The 12,009-nt window shown below is 35.1% G+C and overlaps 1 long non-coding RNA gene across 1 annotated transcript in view; it reads right to left on the bottom strand.

Annotated features, from left to right (window-relative positions):
• LOC140843368 (uncharacterized) overlaps positions 1-7,143 on the bottom strand; it is a 290,886-nt gene extending 283,743 nt beyond the window's left edge. The window contains exon 1 of the long non-coding RNA XR_012121054.1: positions 7,065-7,143. This is a non-coding gene — a long non-coding RNA (uncharacterized lncRNA). The remainder of the gene's footprint in view (positions 1-7,064) is intronic.
• Between the last annotated feature and the right edge of the window lie 4,866 nt (positions 7,144-12,009).

Below are 12,009 nucleotides of genomic sequence, written 5' to 3'. Positions count from 1 at the left end.
ATAAATTTGTTTCTTGTTTAAACTGGCCAGAAGGTGTTTTGTTGCTCATGCCTCACAATTCTGGGCATTAGAATGATTAATAACAAGAAAAGATGCAAAGAACTCTGAAGGAAATGGGAATTTGGGGTTGTTTTTCTTAACTGGTTTGGATTGGAGGCAGTAAGAATACAGTTTATACTTGTAATGGTCTGAGGGTATCTCCCAAAATTCATATGTTGAAATCTTAATGCCCAATGTGGTGATATTAGGAGGTGAGGCCTCTGGGAGGTCATGAGGTTATGAAGGCAGAAATCTCCTGAATGGGATTACTGCATTTACAAAAGGGGCCTAGAAAAAAATAGATAAATAAATGATGCCTAGAGAGATCTCTGATTTTTTCTATGTGAGATTACATTAAAGGCCCAGAAGATCACCCTTACCTCACCATGCTGGCACCCTCATCTCAGACTTCCAGCTTCCAGAATGTGAGAAATGTTTCTGTTGTTGATAAGATACCCAGTCTGAGGTTTGTTTTTCTTTAAGTATCCCAAACTAACTGAGACAACACTAGGAATGGGAGCCTAGTAGTCCTTGACTGTACTGGCCATCCAGGACATTTTCACTTTGCTTACTGAAACCAAGGTTTTGGCTGACTGAATGGCTGCTAGCACAGACCTTTGCCAAAGATACAAGAAATATAAATGGACCACTGTGTTGACCAGAAATAGTTCTGGAGTATTTAAAGGACATGTTAAGCTCATATTATTGGTTCCAGCAAGGCCAGACTTCTTTAAAATAATATATGTAGATCATTTAATTGTAGGGATAATATACCTGAAAATCATATCCCTTGTAGGAATCTCTGGATTTCCAATTTGCTATGGTTGAATTCAGAATATCATCAAGTCTCTGTGAAAATTAAGGAGTAATTGTAGGAAAGTGGGGTATAATATTGCAATGTGGCAAGTAAGGGAATGTAGATGAATCAAAATATCCCCAAATCCCTTGGACCTCCTCTCCTCTCCTATTTCTCAAGGCTGCTCTGTCTTCTTCAAATCCTTGTAAAAACTTTTGCTGAGGTAGATCTCTTTAGAGGAAAAATCTATTCTCATATGCCATTTTCTCTAGTACTTACTCCCTTTCGATCCTGAGGGCCATGTCCATGATCAAACTAAATAACAAGACTTACATGTCAAATATTTATTTTCCTTTTATTTACTTATATCTGCCTTGACCTTGGAAATATGCACAGGAATGAATATGAGTGCATGACCGAGAGAGGGAAGAACACACTTATAGATTGATCTAAATATTCTGCTATGTATATATATACTTACAGAGTCTCTAGAATCAATGAATGATCTTTAGTAGCTAGGAATGGTTTTAACTTCTGCTGACCTTGAGAACTGGCACACATTATTAATGGTGTTTTAAATTACATGATGTAGAAATGCCTGGAATTTTGTGTTATAATGTAAAGAAGGACTCTAAATACCTAGAAATAGTGAAGTGTCTTACTTTCGCATAATCTGTTTACTCATAGCCCTATCCATGAGTTTGGGAATGCCTGTGGAGAGTCCCTTCACCAAGACATTGAGGCATACACCTGTGAGAAGAGCACCCAAGAACATGAAAGTTTCCATAGGTTGGTCACCTTCAGGGCCTTGGATACAAGCAGAAAACCCAGCCCTTGAACAAGGCTATCTCTTTATAATGTGAATATTGAGATCCTGGGGAAATAAAGGCCAGTAGAAATAACTTTCAGAAGAAATAAGAATGTTGTTAATGGAATAGGTGTCATGGTTAAGGACAAAACCAAAATACCAAAAAACTAGAAAGATTAATCCTTACTGATGTTTGGTAGTCACTGATCAATATACGGCCCTAGTACAGGAATAGATGGGCAGTCCATGAAGGTCCTACAAGAACCCTACTTTTTAAAAATGTCAACATTATATAACCAGAGTTCTAAAGTGAATAAATACCATGCAAAACCCATTTTCCTCATCGAGGAGCTACGTCCACGCTGCTTTTCCTCCCTGCCTCCCTCACCCCCAGTGAGACAAGATCTTGGACCACTTGCACTTCCTCAGCATCTTTTCTTTCCCTTCCCCCATACAAGTCTTAGATTTTGCTGATATGGTTTATTGGTTTATTACTTTCAGTTACAGAATAACATTAGAGTTTTCCTTGGAATGTTTCATTTCTATGTCAAGAAAACTTACTTTACATGTATGAAAGACTATTTTCAGGTTAGTATATGAATTTAAGGTCTCTCTTCTGCTTTACTTCTTGTTTTGTTATAGCTCTTAATTTTGAGGCAAGAGTTAAATTTTACTTGATGAAGAATTTGTCCCAAAGGTGTAATTAAAATTGGAGTGATTATTTCAATGTCTTTCAAAATGGTCTGTTTGAAGAATTAGTGCCTTTTATAAATAAACAATTTAATTACTAAGTTAGAAAAGCTCATAAAAATTTAATAAGATATAAATCTATTTAAAAAATATGTTCTCAATACTCTTCAAACTCCTTTCTAAGAAGGATTAACTCTGTGACAGTCCTCTGTTTTGCTGCTGGGATGCTAATAAAGTATGTGTTTGCTTTAAAATTTTAATTTCTTGAGGACTTTTGTAACAATATTATCTGTGATTGAATATTTATATTTTAGATTCAGGAAACAAATGTATAAATAGACACTAAAACTTTCAAAGAACATGTATGTCACTGATCTACTCTAAGCTTCTTAGTTACATAATCAACAACGAGGCAGTGGTTCTCATAACTGATTACACATTAAATTCATCTGGGTGTTTTTTAAACCTAGAGGTGTTCATACCCATATTGTGTATGTGGTCTGGGGTGGGACAAGGGGGATGAGTATGTTAAAGCCCTCTCCAGTATTCTTAACCTGTGACTCCTAAGTTAGCATAAATCTGCAAGCTCTGTAGTTACTATTACTAGTAGTTCCTCTTCTCTAAAGAGTCCACATTTCTGCATTCAAAAGTCCCCTTGTAGCCTCTGACAATAACTAATTCACTTGTTTTTGTCATAGACTTTAAACTATCCTCCCAAAATGGTTTTTAGTATACTTGAAAAAGTAGATTAACAGAAAATGGAATGGAGAAAAATTGTGTTACATGAAATTTACTGATTTTGTTAATATGGGTTATGAAGAAAAGATTTTGAAAGAAAGTATTGGAAGATACCATAAAACTGACCCAAGGAAAAAAGTACCGAAGGTGAATTACCTGAGATAAATAAACAAAATTGGCACTAGTGAAGAGAGATATGAATAAGAAAAACAAAAACAAAAACAAAAACAAAACAAGTTAGGGTCAAGAAAGAGAATGCCTTCTAAATAATATCTGGGCCCATAGCGTATCTCAAATTCTACATTTTAAGGAGTTGAGATCCTCAGTTTCCTTTGTGCGAAGGCTGGATTCTTTTTTCCTTTGTACATTCTCTATACAGGAATCTTGTTCGAAGATTAAATCAAAATTAATGCACATAATAATACATCCCCATAGTTATTTGTATTATGTGTTTTATTTTTTACTTATTTAGCTAGTTAACTAGGACCCATGTTAGTCTTCTCTGAAACCTAAAGACATGGTGTTTGGATCTTGGTAATTTGGAGGGAAATCATCTTGAAATCTCTCTCTCTCTCTCTCTCTCTCTCTCTCACACACACACACACACACACACACACACACACACACACACACACACACAGCATGCTTCCAGTATGAGATATTAAGAGTCATAAAAATGAAAGAGCAAGGAAGACTAGACATCATGTACAAAACATGCTAGGCTGTGATTCCTTGTAAGTTAAAAATGCCAAGGACATGGGCAACATGGGCAACATGATTAAGCTATGGTTAAGCTACGACTGTACTTGATAGGGTTGCTTAAAATATAAGTTGAATAGACAGTAGGAAAACGGAATTATCTGGGTAGGGTGATGGCTGAGGCCATCAGAGGAGACTAAATGGATGAAAGTTCAACAAATTGCTTAACTAAACAAAAGATACTATAGCTGGTAAGTGCTTTCCCTTGACAAGGGAGATGCAATAGTTTCAACTATCATATAAAGGATAAGATAGGGATACTCATATAGAATGTAGAGGTCCTCAAATCAACAAACTCATACGGCTTTAAAGTATTTTTAAGTATTTTCAATGATACCTAGAGTTCAAAGTTTATCTCTTTTTAGCAAGGAAACTTTAGTCATCCTCATTAAGAGAAAAACTTTCATCTGATAAAAATCCCATGAACAAAGTCCACAGAAGTTACAAACTGAGTGTAAAAATGAGCTTAAAATATACGGACAGAATTATTTCTCATATACAAAGAACTCACAAAAATCAGTAAGAGCAATAGGAAAGTCAAAAAAGAAAATGTACAAATGGCACAGAAACATCTAGTTAAGAATCAGTGATAAAATAAACTTAAAGTAAAATAACACTTTAATACATCATTTTAAAGAAGATTGAAAGTATTCCTAATTGCTAGTGGTGTGTGAGAGAGAAAAAAATGGCTAAGTATAATAATGAGAATATTTGTGTCTGTTTTTAAATGACAGTTTGCATTTTTCAGTTTATGATATTTTGCATAACTAAAAATTTTTACTTTTATGGGCTTTTTACTATCACTTTAATTCTGTCTTGGATAATTCATATACAAGACTTATTCTTCTATTATTTATTCTTTCATGTTTTCTTACAGTAGTTTTATGCACATATGTTTCACATCAGGATTAAGACCAGGATTAAGGTCACTTTAACTGTCATGTTCTCTCAAATAAACTCCTTAAAAATCTGAATTCAGAAGTGAAAAATCTTCTAATGTAGAAAATATCGGGAAAAAACAAAATGAACTCCTACCGAGAATAATCAGTTGATGGTTGTCAATGGATACTGACAACAGTATTTAGCTAAGATGAACAGTTCACCCCTGAACCTCCAGACTCATATATACATACACACCATGTGCAAGTGGGACTTGGCATTCCACAGCTGGTGATGTGAGTGACAGATGTGAGAACATAATTGGTCCTCATTCAAAATCATGAGCATGAGCTTGAAATACACACTTTTGAAGGCTCAGTTAATTTGCTAATGACTAGCTCTGCTTGATTGTTTGAACATAGTGAACAAAAGAATTTATGGTATGTAAACCAGAGAAGACATCTAATATAAGGTCTTCTTAATCGCACACCTTCAAAAGCTTTCAAAAAATTTATGAAAAAAGCTTACAGCTGATGAGTCCAACGTTAAGAAATGTGCAAGTTACCTAGTTCTTAGAGCTTCGCTAAAGTCAGTCTTGGGCAATAATTGCAAGCAGGTAGGTTATTTCTTTCGCTATCTTCTCTCTACTCTATTGTCTTTTTCTTATTTCTCACAAGCCTTATACACTCTTATTCCATAGGATAACAATTTGATAAATCTTTCCATATACCATATTAAGGTCACCTGATAGGTACTCTTTCTCTTCAGAAAGAATCATATTAGGGGAAAAAAAGGGACAGGTTAATTTTAACATATATGAATGATTTTCAAGCTGTGAATTTAGACATTTGAGGCTAGATATGATGAAAATATTCTAAAATGATCACATTATCTCTTGAGGCTGATCTACACCCAACCCTGGTAAGCCTCCCGTTTCCCAACTCAGTACAAGCCCATCACCACCCTTCCTATTATGTAAGCTAAGCATTTCCAAGTTGCCCTCTGTATCTCACTCTGCTGTGTTGAATTCAACTCCAAGCTAAATTAGTTTGTATCTCCCAAACATGTCTCACATAATTTCATTTCCACCTATCTCCACTCCCTCCACCCTTGTCTAGGCTACATATTTTTCTCTAGATTGAATAAACAAATTCAGATTATTTGCCAGAGCAAAAGGGCATCTTCAGCACAACTGGAGACAGTATTTTGAAAGGAAAAAAAATGCAGAAAGAAATAAAAAGAGCTGGTACTTCAAACTCTGGTAATATGAAGATTTGCCTAGTCTCCTCAGAGGTGTTAAATCTGCAGGATGAGGTTTCTTCTTAAGAGGTTAAAGGGGAGAAATATTTCAGACAATAATTTGATAAACCTACTAAAATTGAGCTTTTTATTTTGTGTCCATCTAATTAAAACATCAACTAATCTGAATAGAGTTTTTTAATCAAATTAAGTTTGCCTAAAGCCTTCTTAGAGAATTTATGATTCACAAAATATTAGTCTAGTAGCATGCAATTTGGCAGCATTTCTAATTGTTTTCCAAAGATCTTTTTACCCAAGTGATTTAAAAATGTTTTTTTTGGTACACTGCCCCATCCTTGTAGCCATGTGTAATAGTCTCTAAAAATTTCATGGATTAATCATGTCTTCAGTTGGATCAAAACTCCTTTTAAGAATTAGAAGTTGAATTGCCTCAGAGTAATAGTACTGAGCACAGTATTTTATCAGAGCGTACTTTTTTAAGTGTGTGTATGTGTGTGTGTGTGTGTGTGTGTATTACTTTTTCTTTTGATCCCACAGCAGCTCTCTAGGATTAGTAGGTGGGTGGTAGGACTTATTACAGTTCCAAATTTATATCTAAAGGAATTAGGGCTTTGAGAAATGTCTTGATTTGTCTTAGATATTAGAACGTGTGACGGGCATACCACTCAGAGGAAATAAAGGACCGAGTACAGACTTGCTAACAAAACTCAATATAGGCAATTCTTGGAGCTTCAAGATTACTATGTAAAGACTTTAAATAAAGTCTCTGAAATCTAAATCAAAATAAATCTAAACACTAACAACAAAACAGAGCAGCTTCCATTTTGCTCTTCAGAACGCACTTTAAATGTTTTCTACATACAGTAGTCCCCATTTCTCCCCAGGGTGTATGTTCTCAGACCCCCAGCCGATGCCTGAAACCTCAAATAGTATGGAGCCCTGTATGCACATTACATACCTATCTCTGATAGTTTAATTTATAAATTAGTTACAGTAAGAAATTAACAACAACTATGTAACAATTACAACAATAAACCCTAATAAAACTTATGTGAATGTGGTCTCTCTCAAAATATCTTACTGTGCTGTACTCACCTGCCTCTTCTTGTGGTGTGAGATGTTAAATGCCTACGTGACCAGAGGATGTGAGGTGAGTGACGTAGGCATCGTGAGGTAGAATTAGGCGACTATTGACCTTCCGCTGATTCGTCAGAAGAATCATCTGCTTCAAGACTGCAGTTGACGGGGAGTAGCAGAAAGTGCAGATAGTGAAAGCACAGAGATGGGGGCGACTGATTTACAGTTCATTTTGATGTGTGTGTGATAAATACTAGAAGTCACAGACGTAGTCGAGCAAAGTTTAATTTCTAATCTGAAAATCTTCTTGAATATCTCTATTAATTTCTCATGATTTAATTATAAATTTACACAGTACACTTTGCGTCAGTTAATACCATACTTTGTCACATAAGTCAAAAAACATAAAACTAGGTAGGACAAGAGTAAAGGTGGATATTGGGAAGGTCCAAGTGACACTAAGACCAATTATTTTTGAAATCAATGTAATTTAATTCGATAAAATATATCAAATTTGTGCTGTGATGATGAACTATAAATAAAATATAATTGTTTCCTTAAATTATAATGCATGAAAAAGACAAACATAGGGTGAACAGGGTTAAGTTTTATAATAAAGTTTAAACAATTAAGGTTCAGTAAAATAAAGAGAAATGAATTCTAACAAAATAAGTAGGTAGAGGTGGAATGCAATCTGACCTTCACTGAAGGTTGTATATAGAACTTTTCCAAGAAGTTGATGAAAATGGATTTTAAATTAGGAGATTGTGAGTCAATAATTATTTGAGGACCTATGGCTTAATTTTGTATGTGTGGGGGAGTTTGGTAGAACATAAGACTGGAAATTTAGATTGGGGACAGATGGCAAAAGCCTTGAATATGATGTTAAAGAATTTAGATAATTTCCAAGGTTAAGGATTGAAAAGGGTTGTGATTTGCATGCCAACTCTGACTGAGAGTGGCTGTCCAGACCCTGCTCTTGAAAGGAATTTGGAGCACTAGTGTGAGCTTAGTAATGTGTTTAATCAGCAATGTCTTCCATGAATAAAGGAGGGGTTGGAAAAGAATCTGTGCCATGTCTAATCACTTAGTTTAATTCAACAATCTGAATTACATGGAAGACAAGCATGAAATTATTTTGTTTATCCTCCTTTGCTGTCTAAAACCATATTACATCAGATCTCCCATTCTCATACTAACATCTGGATAAATCTTAGAGCTTTCAGTAACTTTCTATTATACTTGATAATGTGCTCTAATTCAGATTTTAAAAAATCAAATCCAGTCTAACTCCCAATTCAACATACTTTCCCACCTCTCTCTCTTACCTGATGGTCAATCTCTTTGGGTTGAGTCTTGCCGAGATTATTGGAACCAGCTAAATTTTCCAGTACACAGTTTTTAGTGTGCAGGAAGTGGACAAATATTTGCCACAAAATACTGGGTTGATAATAGCCTGTCCATTGTTGTCCTGTCTCATAACTCTGCTTTCTTAGGAGCTGTAAATCCCTTAGCTTAAGTCAGATGAAGGTAAATCAACCAGTTTGTTACTTTTTCAGTTAGAACTACTTCATCAGCAGCCCTCAAGCAGGGGTTTGAAGCCAAATAGATCATTTAGAAGGTGAAGGTATGGCAGTAGGGCATCACACAGTGAAGGGAAAGCAGCTGAGAAATGAGCTTTACCAAGCCAGTTAAATTTTGGGGGCAATGAGACTTCATTCCACTAGATCAACTCCAGGGGTCAGTGTAAAAGCCATACCTCAGACTTAGTTGACCCAGAGACATAGAATCTAAGATATTTTTACATCAACTCCTATTAGTCATTGTGAAAGTGTGTTAATTCCCAGGCACTTCTGTCTGTACACAAGGGGCAAAGCAAGGTCTGGGGGCCAGAAAACAGTCTCTGGCGTAGCCATTAAGGTTCTGGCAAATGGAAATCCAGTGAGCATTCTCTTAAAGTTGGAATAGAAAGGGGATATGGGCAGGACCCAACAACGTCTGCTACACTGCCTTAAAGAACCATGTCAAAGTTTGTGAAGGGTTCCCTTGGAGCCCCTCTTCCCTCACTTGGGGAGTGTTGCTCATGAGGGAAAAAGGGAGAGGCTGGAAACATCTCCCCTGAATCCTGGGACTCTTAAAATGTCTCCATCTTCAACAAATTCTTTCCTATCAATTTCTAGGCTTATGCTCACATCAGCTGGCAAAGTGATTGGTATAGAGCACTTTCGGCCACATCTTAGAAAGCCCTAATAGCTAATTGAGGGTTTGATTTATATGGTGCTGCAGTATTTAGCATTTATAAAAATATGTATTCATGATACAGCCTTTTATAACCATCAACCATATTTATACAATTTTTGTTCTTACTCTTTTACTAAAATATGCTTTTCATTTAAATTCATAGTCAAGTACTATGGCTTTGACAAAAGTCATTTCATTTCTAATAACTTCTTTGCAGGGTTTCAAAATGATAGACAACATCTTGAGCAGAAATACAGATATAAGAAAAAGAGTGACAAATCTTTAAAAAATACTCTTTAAGTTCTGATATAACTTGATATTTCACCATAAGGAACACCAGGAAAAAAGTATAAGTGCTGTAATAAATTATAACTTCTACTTTTTTTATTTTTCTGATTTGCAATAAGTACAATACTTGCAATATCTTTACAATGGAATTTAAAAATTGCTGACTCGGAATTATTTTCAATTTAAAAATGGAATGCTATTCAGAAAAGCTGTAACAACTTCAGTGTTAACAGTTTACCTACAGAAATCCTAGTGAAATGTTTTAAGACCCATCAGCTGGGTATTTTTATATATAACTCATACTTTTATCCAACTCCTCTTCATTCACTCCCTAATGTTATGTCTTATGTGATTATCTCCCACACTAAATTATAAGTTTCTTTAAGGACAAGGATTGTCTTTTTAAATGTTAGATTATCAACCTACCCAACAACACCCCCAAGTCCCAGTTCTAGCAAATACTTTCCCTAGAAGTTATCTGCATATTACTTTTAGCACAAAAATAAAACCTGAAAGTTTGAAATACTGTTTGCAGAAGGTTTTGTTTTAAAATCTTCATTCTTTTTTGCCCTTGAAACATTGGTGGTACATATAGCATAATAAGCAGCTAATCATTATTAAATTGATGGGTATTCAGTATATTCATTTTTAATGCAGACATTATATGCTATTCTATATGCATGCCCTTGTAAGTTAACTTCATTTTGTGCTCTTAAAATGATTAACAGAGAAATACTTTGGTATATACAAGTCCCAGCTCCTTTCCCATCAATAATATTCTTAATTGTGAAGATCCAGAAAAGGAGATGATGATGGCCAAAATAGATGCACTTCCTGGCACCTGTAACCAGCACTTAGCACAGCTGGGTTTATAATCTTGAGGGATTTCTCAAAAGGAGGCAATCTTTTCTTTAACTTAATATCTTTTATTGTGTAAATTTTTGCTTGCCAAATATGGGTGATTGTACTGAGGTTTTTAAATGCTTTGGAGTGTTCAAAATGATCTCTTCCTTTAGAACATTATTTTTTTTGCCATTTAAACATTTTGTTTTTTAAAAAATAATTCATAACTCCACAAAATGATTTTATATTGTAAATGACCACTATTTGAAACCTAAAGAACATAGGATGATTAGCTGAAAGCAGACACTAGCCTGGTTAACTTTTCTAAGAAAAGGTTCTTAATATTAAGGAGAGCTCATATTATTCCAGGCTTATTTTGTGCCAGGCATTTTTTTAGTACATGACATGTAGTCTTTCACCAAATCCTCCAAACAAATTTATAATGGAGATTCTAAAATTCTTTACATTTTATAGGTGAAATAAGGCTCTGAATACAGTAACTTGAAAAATGTCACTCAGCCAGTGAGCGATTAGAGTTGAGATGTCAGCCTAGGTGGTCTGATGGCAGAGCCTATGCTCTAAAACAGACCTCTAAACTTTTTAAAGACAAATAGACATGTTGCTAGAAAACTCTATTATTGGATCTATATTAGAACCAAAAGAAATTAATCTTGCAATTGTTTATTGTTAACAAATGCTGTTTACTGTGTATCAAATAAATTATAATTTCATGATTAAAAATAATATTGCATACAATATTTGTCTTACTCATTATTGACTTAGGATGGTTCTTAACTGTTAATCAGAGACAGTGGCCCTCCATCTATTGGCCACATTTGGCTCTTGGATTAATTCTGTCAAACAAGAGACTAAGCTGTATGTGGTGGCAGCACCAGCTCTCAGCGTATCTTTCCTACTGGCAGGCTGCTGCGGTTACCGGCCGAAGAGCTGACCAGCTGAATGTTGGCCATTGCAAACTTATGGATCCTAGCGCACTACCTCCACATTTCAAAGGGCAAGAAAAGCACAGAGTTGAAGTGATAGACATCCTCACGTGTCCTCCTCTGGGATGACCATCTGGGAATCTAGTAAGTGAGTCTGTTTTCTCTCCCTCTCTTATATGATTATCTCTTGTTCTCTCTTCCTCCCACCCAAAAATCTGTTTCACTTCTCTTCTCCCTAGTATCTAGGTATCTTTTCCATTTCTTTTCCTTTATTTCTTTTTTTCTCCCCATTTTATTGAGAAATAATTGACATATTTCACTGCATAAATTTAAGGCATACAGCATGATGGTCTGACTTACATATACTGTGAAATGACTACTGCAATAGGTTTAGTTAACATCCATCATCTCATATAAACATAATTTTTAAAAAAAGGAAAAAAACTCTGCTGTGGTGAGAATGCTTAGGTTCTACCCTAATATAATATAAGTTGTATGGCAGTGTTAACTATAGTCATCTTGTTGCATGTTACATTTCTTAGAACTTATTTATCTTATCACTGGGAATTTATACCTCTTGACTACCTTCTTCTTTAATGGTATTTATTAGTTTAAGAAGCAAAAGCATGAAGATAGTTTATTCCATC

The sequence above is a fragment of the Manis javanica genome, chromosome 9 (assembly GCF_040802235.1).
Source record: "Manis javanica isolate MJ-LG chromosome 9, MJ_LKY, whole genome shotgun sequence".
NCBI lineage: Eukaryota > Metazoa > Chordata > Mammalia > Pholidota > Manidae > Manis > Manis javanica.
This window is presented reverse-complemented; position numbering and strand designations above follow the sequence as displayed.